Source organism: Miscanthus floridulus, chromosome 10, assembly GCF_019320115.1.
Source record: "Miscanthus floridulus cultivar M001 chromosome 10, ASM1932011v1, whole genome shotgun sequence".
Classification (NCBI taxonomy): domain Eukaryota; kingdom Viridiplantae; phylum Streptophyta; class Magnoliopsida; order Poales; family Poaceae; genus Miscanthus; species Miscanthus floridulus.
The window spans coordinates 18,709,504-18,725,319 of NC_089589.1; the positions used below are offsets into that span (position 1 = coordinate 18,709,504).

General features: G+C 41.1%; 1 long non-coding RNA gene across 2 annotated transcripts; it reads right to left on the bottom strand.

Annotated features, from left to right (window-relative positions):
- Positions 1-6,428: 6,428 nt before the first annotated feature.
- LOC136487783 (uncharacterized) lies at positions 6,429-8,806 on the bottom strand. 2 transcript variants are annotated; one of them, XR_010767359.1, is made up of 4 exons: positions 8,220-8,806; positions 7,292-7,728; positions 7,128-7,198; positions 6,429-6,660 (listed from the first exon to the last, which is right to left on the bottom strand). It is a non-coding gene; the product is annotated as an uncharacterized lncRNA (long non-coding RNA). The 2 variants fall into 2 exon arrangements; XR_010767358.1 differs by having other exon boundaries at positions 7,128-7,206.
- Positions 8,807-15,816: the final 7,010 nt, after the last annotated feature.

The window sequence follows — 15,816 nt, forward strand, 5'->3', positions numbered from 1 at the left end:
CAAAAGCCAAGGGAGAGAGCCATGCAAAATGGAGTCCAAATTAAAAAGACTTTAAAATTCCATACACTTGCACTTCTTGATCAAAGTGTATGACTTACATCTCCTTGGATCCGGTTTTCGACTTAGCAATATTATGTGATGCAAGTATGCCTCTCTTTTCATCCCTACCTAAAACCCCACAAAAGCTTATTAGAAGTAGGATGAAAAAGAAGGCAACATCAAAAGCCTTTGGTGAGGATCATACACATTGAGTGATCAAGTGAATCATTTGAGGAACTTACTTTTATTTACAAAACTTTCAAAACCTTTGGAAAGAAAGTTGATCAAAGAATGAATGACTAGTTGTTCTGTAAAACCGTTCTATCTTGCAACTGCCCAAGACTTGGAAAAGCAAAAAGCCCCATAGTTAACTGTTGACACAAAAATATAGCGATGTGCTCAACACACAACAAGCCGGACGATCTGAATGGAGCAAACCCGAAGATCTGCTTGGCTTCAACACAGAAACAGCCGATCTTAAAATCCTGAAGACGTGCCAGTCAATTTGACCTGTAATTGACAAGGAGAGAAAATCTTATCAGTAATTTAAGGTGGAACATGTCAGTGTTGCTCCAGACAGTTCTAAATATACGGCTAGATAGCCGATCCAATAAGGCTATCGACTAAACAGTCGATATCCAGCATATCAGTGAAATGAGGATCACTGGATTAAAGATCATCGGCTAATATCAAATAATAATGATATGAATTTAAGATAACCGATGCGCATAGGTCATAGCAAATATATTGTGATTGATTAATCTAGACAAAAATAAGTACAATACACCCAAATATAAGTGATATAAGAAAACATCATCGGCTAGATGAACATGATCAGTATAAAGCGTTGAGCCGATAAGTTTGACGAAAGAGAGTATAACATGCGAATAAATCGACTGTCTAGTATAAATGAATCTACAAACACCCTGAATCTAATCTATTATCATCAACAGTGAGGTTCGATCGGATCGATACAGCTATGATAATGATATCAAACTAAAGCCAAAGAATCTATAAAACTATCTATATATTGACAGGTTTATGAAATCATGTTATATACATAAAAGCACAGACAAATCGGCTAAAATAGACGATGCATGCATAGCAAACAAACAGAGTACGTGTCTCGATCATGAACAAAACTGCTAATCGATAATTTCCAATCTAAAGTCTTCCAAGTGAGGTTTGACTGGGTCGATGCAGCTATAGTGGTGTCATTAGATTAGATCTCATTAACTAGTGAATTTATTCAAGATTAGAACATGTCTTTGAATGCATACTATGTTTGATTGAGATAGGGATAAAACAGCTGATCTAGCAGAACTAAATCATTAATTATAAGATTTAAAGCGTAACCAGGTCAAATGACGACCAATTAAGATGATAAGATGTCGGTCTATCTCAATCTCAATCGGGTGATTTGTTATAATTAATAAAACATTAATTATAACAAGATCGATAACTGGTAAATCAACCAAAAACAGTAAGGAAAATCCTACTAATCTTAGTTGATTCGATAACTGGCAATATTATATTAAACAAGTTATTTAACACAAGATTGATAACTTTGATCTATATTGTAACACCCAAAAATTTACAACAATTTTAAAATAGGTGAATTGGATTTATTTATGCATTAGTGTGTGCATGCAACATAGAAAAATAATAAATTTTATCAAATTAAAATCAAATATAAGGTTTACCCATATGTATATGTATTCATGTTGCTGCATATTTATTTTTGTGCTGAGTGGATTGATTCAACATTCAAAAAGGGATTCAAAAATCCAATTCAAAAATTTGCTTTGGAAATTTAGAAGAAAAAAAAGGAAAAAGAAAAGCTCTCTCCCTTTCCCCCTGTCGGCCTGTTAGCCTAGTCGGCCTGCTTTCCTCTGCAGGCTCAGCCGCTCCTCTCTCCCACTCTTGGGCCGCCCTGCTTGGCCTTCCCTCTCCTGCGCCCCGCTCCTAGACTGGCCCAGCCCAGTGCAGCCGCCCGCGCTCTCTCCTCTCACTGACATGTCGGGCCCGCATGTTAGGGTAATCACCTTCCTCCAGCTCGTGGCCGAGCCGGACACCGCCTCTGTGCCGCTGAGTCCGCCTCCGTTACGCCGCCTGGCATGCATCCTACCCCTCTATCCACCCATAAATAGCAGCCCTGGGTGCGCCGCCCCGTTCCCAACCCTCTTCGCTAGCCGCCGCCCTCGTTTGAGCAGCAGCCGTTGCAACCCTAGCACCGCCGTCATCACTGTCCGCCTCACCGAGCGAGCCGCCGCCGCAGTCCCGCCTTTGCTGATGAAAACTCCTTCGATGAGTTCGCCTTGATCTCTTTCTCCCCATGTTCTTCCCATGTCCAACGGTGGCCGAAGTCACCGATTCGACGAACGCCAGCGAGGTCGGCCATTTTTCGGCCATGGTGCCGCCGTACCTGTCAACGCCGGCGACAACACTCTCTCTCTCCCCCACCCGATCCAATCCGCGCCGTCCACTCCTGATCCAACGGTCCAGATCTTAAGATACCCCTTCACGGGTCGTATTTGCTAAAGAGCCCCTCGGGTTTTTAATTATCGAACCCGCAGTCCAAAGCGCAGTCACAGAATGCACCTTCTTCTTTTAAAAGCGTAATTTCTTTCGGTTTAGATCCAAAATACGTTTTCATCTATTTATAGTTTTGCCACTAGTTTCTATAGGCCATAACTTTCATGTTTTAACTCTGATTTGACCCGTTCAAGTTGCGTTAGATTCGTAATTAGGTAATCTACATGTTCATACTATTGTTAGGCATGTTTTCAACTTTTAAAATTTGAGGTTAGATTTAATCTATTATTTTATTAAGGAAATCTTGTTTAATTCATAACTTCTTCGTTTTAGCTCTAATTTTCGTGATCTTCGCGTCTGTGTGTTCATAGCGAGACGTAGATTCGTTTTACAAACTTTTCATCTTGATTTTATGCTGTTGGTGTACTATTCTAGTTATAGATTTATTTTGCTATGCATGATTGCTTCTGGATGTTTATATGTTGCTGTGATGATCGAGTATAGACGGTGAGCAATTCGTGGGTGATCAAGGGTACTATTTTGACAAGCAAGATCAGCAAGAACGCTTTGATCAAGGGAAGTATAGCATGGGATTATCCTTGCTTCCTATTCACCTTAATACATTTCATTTATGTTTGCATGTGTCACCTTGATAAGGATATCCTAGAATTGGACTTATACCTTGTCTCCTATGGGATTTGCATTGGGTAGCTATTGCTAGTGCTCAACTAAACCATAATCTTGTAACTTGACCAATGGTATATCCAATACACATTAAAACATGACTTTTTAGCAACATGGAAATAGGGGGCTGGAGTATTTAGCTACTTTTTAAATGCTCTAGATTCCTCTTCCTAAGGACTTATCTGTAAGTGATCATCCAGGAATTACAGTACAGTTATGAGGGGCACATGGCTCTAGCTTTAGCTCAATACAAGGACCTTTTCCAGCTTGTTAGTGGTTACCTTTATGGCGCAAGAGGGGCTTGACGAATCGGGTATAGTGTGGCCTCTGTCTTTATGTGTATACCTTGCGTGGAATATGCCATTTAGAAGGGGAGCTCTACATCTGTTTGCCAATTGGAAACCTAGCGGCCCTAACTTGTTAGACGAACCTTCGAAAGGTTTCATAGTGAACCCTGCCCGCTCACCTTGGTAGTGTTTTGGGGAGTCATGACCACGGGCATACGGGAATCACGACTCACAGTGAAAGTGTACAACCTCTGCAGAGTGTAAAACTGGTATATCAGCCGTGCTCACGGACATGAGCGGCCTTGGAACATTTACGGAATAGATGAGCATTAATGATTGTATGTTTTTGCTATTCATTATTCATATTACCTAATCATGAGTTTATTATGGGAATTTTGACAACTTGTTGCTGCTCATATGCTAAAATTTTGACAACTAAAAGCTAAATGTTGTTAAACCTGTGTCAAGCCTTTTGAGCCTCATGAACCCCATGTTACACTTGTTAAGTATGAGATGTACTTACGCTTGTTTATTTTCACTATTTGGATAAAAATCCCGGATGGGTAACAGATTGCTATGGTAATGACAACTTTCCTGAAGATTACTAGTCTTGTGGTCAACCAGTTGACATCCCTATGCTATGGAGCTTCCGCGAGAGAGTTATCTTTATATTTCTGCTGTATTCATGTGAATAGTATGTGATATTATTCGTGATGTAATAAACACTCGTGATGATACTTCCTATAATTTGTCGGCTTATGTGTGTGATTGATCTCTGGGCGCACATAAGATTATGCATCCTATTTTATCCTTAAAATTGGGTGTTATAGATTGGTATCAGAGCAATGCTGACTGTAGGACGCAAGCCTAGTTAGCACTGGATGTTTAGCTTTCTTTCACTTGTACTTATTTCTTGCTGTTTCTCTAACCTTGGTATTTTCTAAAGGTTGTGCTTACTTCTGTCTCTATTCTATTCTAAAAACTTTGACTCACTTCTAAACTTTTCTCAATAGATGGATCGTAACAAGAAGACCGCCAGCATTAGCTATAGAGGACCATGCTTCACTGGAGGAAATCATCCCCTAGGTGTGGGGTGGACCAAGGAGTTCTATTTCAAGCGTGGGGATGACACGGCCTACTTCCATTCCCTACTGATGACGGTGCTTGTATGCTACTACTCCGACTTGTATCCTACTGTGCAATATCATTGCACAGAGTACCGGCACCCCCATGAAGCTACATACTGGAAGACATACTTGTTTGTCACCACTTGGGATGAAGCTAGGAAGGATCATAGGGTGGAAACCAGTCATACCCACCTTGTGAGTCGTGCCACTATGGAGGAAAGTATGGAGGATGCAGCCTATGAAGCTTGTATGATATACCGTGCCCAATGATTTGAGAAAATGAAGGAAGATCCATTCAGGTTCCTTCCTCGCTGTGACCTTGGAAAAGATGGATGGGAAATGATGGAGCCTCAAGGTCTTGAAGCAACTACAAAGGCGATGGTCTGTTTTGCTAAAGAGATACTCCAAAAGAATGATGTACTTAAGGAAGAGTTGGAAAAGGAAAAGAAGGCTCGCAAACGAGTTGCAAGGCAGCTTGATGAGTATAGGACCCAGCTCAAGATGCCCAAGATCTATGAGAAACTACCCAGAGTTCATCACCATAGGAGTTTTTGTGTCCCTTATGTAATAAAGACGCTAGTGGCGTGAGTCAAGTCAATAGTCTTTATGTGTGGCTAGTGAACCTTTTGTGTTTGGTTGGTTATCTTTATGATAATGTTTGAGTTGGATCTTTGTATTGAGTGCAATGATCTTGTGGGGTTTGTCCACAATTTCCTATAGCTTATAGGTATAAGGTATAAGGATCAATGCAATATATAGTTGGGTTTTGGTTTATTCTGTTTTCTCTATCCTGACCTTTTCGGAGCAATCTTCCTTCTTCAGTGTATATCTCGGTTTTTGGATGACCATAAATCATCAAAAAATTCTGGACAATAGTAGTCTTCAGCATCTTTCTCCGACCCCAAGAATCACCCTGATAGCTGCTATGGTTTGGGAGTTACGAAAATCACAAGATGATACAACTGTGTTGTCTGCAACCTGGAACAGTTCTGTTGTGCACTCTTTTCGACCAAATTAACTGCAGAATCTGGAAAAGTGTTCCATACCAAAGTTGTAGATAATTTGTTAAGCTTTCCAACGGTATAAACTACAATTTCATCGGATTAACGAAACGAGAGTTACAGTTGTTTTACTGCACTGCTGTTTTTCATCCCACGAGGAAATTACAGGTTACTTGTTTATAACCTTGCACATGAGTTTCACTGGGATGTCAGAATGTCTTTATGCTAGTTAACTCATTTAGAATAAGGTGCAAACTACCCTTTAGTTTCCCCTAGTTAATCTTTTCTTAAGGGGGTAGCCAAGTTAAAGGAGTTGCAAGGATTCATACATTCTAGTGCTTCACTTGGGAGTATCGGTTATCCCCGGGATTGAGAAGTTCACACACTACAAAATGACAACCCCTTTTGCAATGCATATATGTGTTGCTAAAAGTCTATATATGCATTGGTAGGGTCTATACCAACGCATCTAATATGCGTTGCCTAAAGTGGCGTTGCAAGGGTTTATTGCAACAATTATATATGCGTTGGTAACACCTACGAATAACCGTTGCAAGTTTACAACGGATATTAATGGGCTATAGCAACACATATACGTGTTTGTACCAAACGTGGACCGATGACTTCTACAGGTCCTAGCAACATAAAGATTTGGATTGCTACAACGTTTATATGCGTACCTAGGAATAAACTATCATTGAACAAATATTGGAAATTAGAGACCATCTCACACATGAGAAATACCAATACTTAGCCATATATTAAAAATCAAATTGTTGCATTACAATGAGTACCATCCATACAAAGATTTGTGCTTTGACAAGCAATCTTGTCAATACAGCCCAAAGAAAAGGCTCCAATCTTGTCTCTATCAGACAATTTCACGTTCTAAAACTGAAATATAAAGCTCCAATCCTGTCTGGCATAATCTTCACATAAAACTCTTGTTGATGAAACTTAGCCAACTTTACTCATCTGAACACTGACCTTGAATAAGAAAAAACAAACATGATCTTGTAAGTACAAGTATCCAAATGTATCACTGCTAATTTCTTAAAGCATCAATATATCTCAACATATAATTCGAGGTATATAGCACATTATTCTGATATCATGTGAATTGTAGAATGTAGTTCAATCACTTCTGTAGGTTCCAAAATTTTGTAGGAAAGCACAGGTTGCAGAATCTTATTGAGCAGAGTGTAAAATGTCAAAATATTGTCGACAGGACAGTTCATGCAATGACATCTAATTACATCATGGAAGCAAGATGAGCAGGAACCAAAGCAAAAACAAACTAGATAAACTTATAGAAATAGCCCTTACTAAAAGTTGACCACAAACAATAATTAACGAGAAAAGAAAATAAGGCAAGGCTACAAATGCAAACTATCAGCAAGATGGAATAAACAATGAATTATACACACTATTACAAGCAAAGATTACCTTCTTACCTGCATACTTTGTCGAAGTGCTGCTGTTGCTATCTGAAAGCCAGGGAGCTTAATGAACATGTGCAAATTATCTGCTTACCTGCTTAATGAACAACTGCAAATTATCTTGATGTGCAAGCAAAGATTAGAACACTAGTGCAAGATAGGAACAGCAGGGAGCTTACCTGCTTACCTTTGTCAAAGTGCTGGTGCTGCTACCTGAAAACAAGGGAAGGCATGGACTGATGGCTGCCACTGATGGAAATAGAGAAGGAATAGATGCAGACAAGCTGCTGAAAAAGACAGATGAGAAAAATGTCAATTCAGAAACAACTAGCAGAAATGAAGTCAACTAGCAGCGATGAGTTAGGAATGAACTACAAAGACTGCTAAGCCGGATTGAACTGCAAGAGGGACAAACAACTTGTTGTTCTTTCACTTAAATGAAACGATTCAGTTCTGATGTTTCTGCTTCAGAAAAATATCCTTTCACAAGTAGCACAGAAAATTGTCATGCGCATACTTCGATTGATACAGGACAATATGTCACCGATTCTCTACTATGGAGAAGCAACTCTTTATGGTCCCTGATGTTTTCTCATGCTTGTTTCAACCTGTCCACCTGAATGGATATCAGAAAATAAAGTCATAAATCAGTTAACAAAAAAGAAAAAAGTCAGGAATTTTAAGAAAAGATATAGAATATTGACACTTGGTAGCAGAAATATGGACATCCGTTAGTCACTGTAATTGAATTTCCGCCTACCTATTAATTAATAAACTGAAGAAATAATCTAGTCAGAACAAACAACACCCTGTTTCATCAGAAGAAACTAATAACGACATATTCATATAATCAATTTCGTTACCATAGAAATTGATAATGAAAAATATGCATTTATTTAGACGAACCACCTATCCTAATCCATAATGATATAGATTCAGTCAACAACTGTAAAATTAACCCCAATCAACTATGGAATTGAACAAACATTTGATATCCTTCATATTTGATATAACAATTTGACGGATCACACAAAATGACATGGTTATCCAATTGAATAATTGAATGTATAGGACTTCAGAGCTGAGAAAGTGACAGGCGAAAAATACCGGTCGGATGGGGATCTGCTCGAGACTGCCCTTGCTCCATGGACGTGGGTTGGCTCACTCGTTGTTGAGGTCTTGTCGCTGGGGGTGGCAGCGAGGCACCTGGGGCGGCCCTGCAGGGAGCGCCACCGCGGCGGTGCAGGGAGACTGGGAGTGGTCGGTCTTCCTCGGCAGCTGCCAGTGGCAGCGAGGCTCTGCGTCCTAGACTTGGAGCCCTGGGCCATCGCAGCCTGGCCCTTACCACCCTGCGTGGCCAGTGGATGACGGCGCGGCGGCGCGGGTGCCGGATGCCGAGACACCGGCGCCGGGCGCGGGTGCTCTCATCTCTCGGCTGGCGGCGCTGGCGAGTCGCGCCACTCAGGGAGGAACGGCCCGACGGCCTGCCCCTGATGGTGAGGAAGCAAGTTGCCACTGCCGATTTTGAAGGTAAGGAAGCAAGCCGATGCTAGAATCTTCACTGGATCACCGGTGCCAGTGATCCATCACCGCAGGGGATCACATCTGGTGCCGCATATGGGAGGGAAACATGAATCCTGCAGTTGCGCCGCCACTAGGAGGCATCGGGAAAACTGACTAGGCAAAACCGTGCGAATAGGGAGGAATGAGTGGGGGAGTGGGGGCTGAGGAGGTACGGGATTATAAATAAATAATAATATATATAAAAAGAAAGTGGGCAGGCAGGCCGGCTAAGCATCCTAGTGGGCAATCGGCCCATTAGCTACGGATGCTTCCTCCGTTGCAACCTATGTGTTGGTAAATGGGGGTTGCTGTTGTAGTGACATCAGGCGCACATATCCTTCACTTAGGAATGAAAATTGTTGGACCATCTACAAGAAGATGAGAGAATTCCTTATTTGACACTGGGAAAATGAGTCGTTCCTTTCTTGGCCCTGAAATTTTCTTCGTTCCCTATTTGACACTCACTTCAACTTTCGTTCCTAATTTGACACTGCCGTCAAATCCGTTAGCTAACGGTGTTAACTGGCCGTTAAAAAGACGTTTTTGCCCCTAGAAAAAAAAGCGGCGAAGCAAATTTGAGAGAAAAAAAAATATGCGCCTTTTTTTTTGTAGCTGGGCGCATGCATCAGAGGCGGGCGCAGGTTTTTTTTCCTCTCAAATTTGCTTCGCCGTTTTTTTTCTAGGGGCAAAAACGTCTTTTTAACGGTCAGTTAACACCATTAGCTAACGGATTTGACGGCAGTGTCAAATTAGGAACGAAAGTTGAAGTGAGTGTCAAATAGGGAACGAAGAAAATTTCAGGGCCAAGAAAGGAACAACTCATTTTCCCAATGTCAAATAAGGAATTCTCTCCAAGAAGATTGGGTATTCATCAGGATTGGTCTACACTTTGAGCTGTCAGTGGGAGTTCGACCTTCAACATACCTGGTATTGGAAGGAGATATTGGACATCTATAGTTAGTTCTACGTTGGCTCAGAAAACATCAATGTGACACCAAGCTAGACAAGTGAGTTCTCTACATGGATATGCTATTTTCTAAATAGTGGAAGTAGGGGGAAAAGGTACCAAGAAAGTTGGTGATGTGATTGGAACCCACACAAAAGATGTGAGAGAAACTTAGAGTTTTCAATAAGGAGATTTGGTTAGAGGTTCAAGAGAGGTTTATCCAAGACCATCGAAATATTGAAGGGCTACTGGAGAAGGTTTTAAGTTTGTTTGGATCAAGAAACTCTAGGTGGGTATTTGAAGGAGTAAAAAAACAAGGTTGAAGTAAAACCTATGTATTAGCTTTGCTAGATCAGGACAAGAGCTTTATACCTACTATGATGCACCCTGTCAAGGTGTAGGATGGGTCCTTATACAAGAAGAAGTAGCGGTTTATGTGTTAAGTCAACTAATGAAGCGTGAGATGGGATATCTAACATATGAACTGAAGTTATCTACTGTGGAGCATGGAGATACTATCTACAAGGACAAGAGAGTATATTTTCATGAAAGATCAGATTGAAACTTGAGACACTATAGATGGATTGGAGTAATCAAGAATTATGACTTGGAAAGGAGCTATCACCGGGAGAAAGAAATGTCGTTAGCAAAAAGGAGTTGTGCTAATGAAGATTCAGACGACACCAAGGACTAAGGCTATGTGATTCAAAGTTTGAGCTTCTTAATCGAAGAATAGTCAGTAATGTTTTGAAGTTGGTGGTAGAACCTACTTTGGACGAAGAGAGTAAGGATGATTAGGGACAATGTGAGAGTGGCACAGTCTCAACAGAAGAGTTATGCTGACACTCAGAGAAGAGAATTGGTTTTCAAAATAGGGGATTATGTTTACCTGAAAGTGTCACCAATGAGAAATGTGAGAATGTTCAACATGAAAGGAAAGTTAGCACCAAGGTACATTGGACCTTTCTAGATCATTGAGAGACGTGATGAAGTGGCTTATCAGTTGGAATTGCCAGATAGTTCATTAGGTGTGCATGATGTGTTCCATGTGTCTCAATTGAAGAAGTGTTTGCATGTACCTGAGGAACAAATACCATTAGAGGAGCTTATAGTTAAGGAAGATCTCACCTATGAGGAATTTTCGATAAAGATTTTGGAAACGGCAGAAAGGGTTACGAGGAGCCGAGTTATAAAGATGTGTAAGGTTCGGTAGAATCGGTATACAGAGGATGAGGCTACGTGGGAAAGAGCAGAGGATATGAGAAAAGCATATTCGCAACTATTTGAGTAAGCATCGTCCGAATCTTGATGACGAGATTCATTTTAAGTGGGGTAGAATTGTAACACCCAAAAATTTACAACATTTTAAAAATAGGTGAATTGGATTTATTTATGCATTAGTGTGTGCATGCAACATAGAAAAATAATAAATTTTTATCAAATTAAAGTCAAATATATGGTTTACCTACATGTCTATGCATCCATGCTACTGCATATTTATTTTTGTGCTGAGTGGATTGATTCAAAATTCAAAAAGGGATTCAAAAATTTGCTTTTGAAATTTAGAAGAAAAAAAGGAAAAAAGAAGAGCTCTCTCCCTCTCCCCCTTTTGGCCTGCTGGCCCAGTCGGCCTAGTTTCCTCCACAGGTCCAGCCGCTCCTCTCTCCCTCTCTTGGGCCGCCCCGCTCAGCCTTCCCTCTCCCACGCCCCACTCCTGGACCGGCCCAGCCGTGCAGCCACCTCTTTCTCCTTCCCGTGGCCCAGCCCAGCGCAACCGCCCGCGCTCTCTCCTCTCGCTGACACGTCGGGCCCATGTGTCAGGGTTATCCCCTTCCTCTAGCTCGTGGCCGAGCCAGACACCGCCTCCGCGCCACCGAGCCCACCTCCGTTACGCCGCCTGGCGCACATCCCACGCCTCTAGCTGCCCATAAATAACAGCCCTGGCTGCGCCGCCCCATTCCCAACCCTCTTCGCTAGCCGTCGCCCTCATTTGAGCAGTAGCCATCACAACCCTAGCGTCGCCATCATCGCCGTCCGCCTCACCCAGCGAGCCACCGCTGTAGTCCCGCCTTCGTCGATGAAAACTCCTTCGGTGAGTTCGCCTTGATCTCCTCTTTCTCCCCGTGTTCTTCCCGTGTCCAACGGTGGCCGAAGTCACCGATTCGACGAACGCTGGCGAGGTCGGCCATTTTCCGGCCATGGCGCCGCCGTCCCTGTCAACGCCGGTGACATCACTCTCTCTCTCTCTCCCCCGCCCGATCCAATCCGCGCCATGCAATGCCGATCCAACGGTCCAGATCTTAAGATACCCCTTCACGGGTCATTTTTGCTAAAGAGCCCCTCGGGTTTTTAATTATAGAACCTGCAGTCCAAAGCGCAATAATAGAATGTGCCTTATTCTTTAAAAGCGTAATTTCTTTTGGTTTAGATCCAAAATATATTTTCATCTATTTACAGTTTTGCCACTAGTTTCTATAGGCCATAACTTCCACGTTTTAACTCTGATTTGACCCGTTCAGGTTGCGTTAGATTCATAATTGTGTAATCTACATGTTCATACTACTGTTAGGCTTGTTTTCAACTTTTAAAATTCGAGGTTAGATTTAATCTATTATTTTATTAAAGGAAAACTTGTTTAATTCATAACTTCTTCGTTTTAGCTCTGATTTCGTGATCTTCGCGTCTGTGTGTTCATAGCGAGACGTAGATTCGTTTTACAAACTTTTCATCTTGATTTTATGCTGTTGGTGTACTGTTCTAATTGTAGATTTGTTTTGCTATGCATGATTGCTTCTGGACGTTTGTATGTTGCTGTGATGATCGAGTATAGACGGTGAGCAATTCGTGGGTGATCAAGGGTACTATTTTGACAAGCAAGATCAGCAAGAACGCTTTGATCAAGGGAAGTATAGCATGGGATTATCCTTGCTTCCTATTCACCTTAATACATTTAATTCATGTTTGAATGTGTCACCTTGATAAGGATTTCCTAGAATTGGACTTATACCTTGTCTCCTATGGGATTTGCATTGGGTAGCTATTGCTAGTGCTCAACTAAACCATGATCTTGTAACTTGACTAATGGTATATGCAATACACATTAAAACATGACTTTTTAGCAACTTGGAAACAAGGGGCTAGAGTATTTAGCTACTTTCTAAATGCTCTAGATTCCTCTCCCTAAGGACTTATCTGTAAATGATCATCCGGAACTTGCATTATAGCTATGAGGGCCATATGGCTCCAGCATTAGCTCAGTACAAGGACCTTTTCTAGCGTATAGTGGTTACCTTTATGGCACAAGAGTGGCTTCATGAATCAGGTATAGTGCGGCCTCTGTCTTTGTGTGTATAGCCTGCGCGAAATGTGCCATTTAGAAGGGAAGCTCTATATCTATTTGCCAATTGGAACCCTAGCGGCCCTAACTTATTAGACGAACCTTCGAAAGGTTTCATAGTGAACCCTGTCCGCTCACCTTGGTAGTGTTTTGGGGAGTCATGGCCCCGGGCATATGGGAATCACGACTCACAGTAAAAGTGTACAACCTCTGTAGAGTGTAAAACTGGCATATCAGCCGTGCTCACGGACACGAGCGGCCTTGGAACATTTACAGAATAGATGAGCATTAATGATTATATGTTTTTGCTATTCATTATTCATATTACCTGATCATGAGTTTATTATGGGAATTTTGACAACTTGTTGCTACTCGTATGCTAAAATTTTGACAACTAAAAGCTAAATGCTGTTAAACCTGTGTCAAGCCTTTTGAGCCTCATGAACACCATGTTACACTTGTTAAGTACGAGATGTACTTATGCTTGTTTATTTTCACTATTTGGATAAAAATCCCGGATGGGTAACAGATTGCTATGGTAATGACGACTTTCCTGAAGATTACTAGTCTTTTGGTCAACCAGTTGACATCCCTGTGCTATGGAGCTTCCGCGGGAGAGTTATCTTTATATTTCTGCTATACTCATATGAGTACTATGTGATATTATTCGTGATGTAATAAACACTCATGATGATACTTCCTATAATTTGTTGGCTTATGTTTGTGATTAATCTCTGGGCGCACATAAGATTGTGCACCCTATTTTATCCTTAAAATTGGGTGTGACATATATTATGATTCGTAAGAGATCAATTAGATGATGCGGCTTTATAAACAATGATATTGATCGATAACTAACTTATATTATAGCTCATAAAAGATGAATCAGCTGATGCAGCTTTACAAGCACAATATAAGTCGTGACGGTACTTACAAGCAAGCTAGGGTCGATCAGTCGATGCAGCCCTGTTTGTTGAAGAACTTACCAAGATCTACAGTACTCCTACTCCTAATGCGATGGTGAAAGCAGGAAAGATTGTATTGATTGATTGTTCATGTCCTGTACAATAACCGGGGTCCAATATTTATACCCGGAACCTAAACATGAATCCTACTTAAATATGACTCATTACAATTCTTGGAATAAAAGAAAACATTCCTAACTTAATAATAACTTGGACCCTAATCTTTTCCTTATTTGTAGAGTCCGACACGTTTTCCCCGACGCCATCCAAACACAGTTCATTGACGCCATCTGCTGATGTCATCTATAAAATAGCTGATTCCGATACTGCATCCAAACCAACTGATACCGATTGACATCTAAAGAATTAGCAACATGAACAGTTGCACCTGAGTCAATCCACCAAGTAGATTTCGAATACTATACATACAGGGATTCATTTATGAATGTAATAATGTTCTCACCTTTCTTTGCCATGAGCAACTTTAAGTAATCGGGACAATCTTTCTTATAATGTCCCGCCTTCTTACAATAGAGACACTGGTCTTTCTCTACTGTGAACTTTTTCTACTCAGGTTGATGCAGCATGGGACCCTTTCTCTTTGACTTTAAGGAGGAGTTAGCATTATTATTCTTTTTCTTGTTGTCTTTCACATAATTGATAGTGCCACCATTGGCAGCTTTCATTCTCTCCTCCTCTTGCACACACATAGCCATGAGCCTCTCTAAATCCCACTTCTCGGGCTTAATGTTGTAGTTGACAACAAAAGTGTCAAATTCCTTTGGCAAGGAAGCAAAAATCAGATGGATAAGGAACTCTTCCTTAAGAGCCAGATCCATTGGTTTTAGCTTGGATGCCAAATTGCTCATCCTTAGTATGTGCTCTCTTATGTCACCATTTCTAGAGTACCTCTCTGTCACCAGCTGCTTTATCAGCTGGGTAGCATATGTCTTTGAGGAGCCAGTGAACTGATTCTTTATTCTATCGAGGTACTCGGTGACCGTGTCACACTATGGGATTGAGCCCACAATTGCAGGCTCAATCGTGTTCTTTATCACAGCCAAACATTTCTTGTTGACAGTGACCCACTTCCTATGCTCAAGGTCATAAGACATCTTTTGGGATTCAAAATCCCTCTCTCTAGTTGCCCAAGCGGCATCAGCCTCGCTTGTCTCCCTCACCGGTGCCACAGGCTCAGTGGGACACGGTGAGGTGACTATCCAGTCCACCTCAACCAAGATGAAGGTCAAGTCAATCTTTTTCTTCCACTCCGTGTAGTTGTCATCTTTGAGAGTGGGGATCTCTTTGATACAACCCATCAAGTTATATCCGTCTGAAAACATAATTCATTTAGAGTGATAACATAAATAATAACAACAATTGCATGAAAATTAAAACATGCAACTGTTTATACATTAAATCTACATCACCATTGGGAAGAAATAGAAATAATGCATAAAATCATTAAAATTACGATATTGTTATTAACAACGTTGGTCAGAAAATAACAACATCATAATCATGTCAAAATCTTTGTTTCTCTAATTAAATATCACGTTGGTTCAAAATAAATAGAGAATAAACAATTTCTTTAGCTGCGGAAAACGTAAAAAAATTATCTATTTTTCAGAAGCATTTCTCTGTAATTTTTCTATTCTCTGAAAATTTATCCCGTTGGTTCAAAATTTAACAGAGAATTAAAACAAAATTCATCAAATTCACTTCTGAAAAATAACAAAACAAAATTTATTGTTCTATTCATTTTGGCCCGGCCGCTGGAGTGCGGCCCGCGTCCCAGCTGGCAGCACCAGCGCGTAGCCCAACAACACAGCATAGTGCTTGGCCCAGCGGCGCAACAGCAGTGCCGCCCATCCGCAGTAGTGCGCGTGGCCC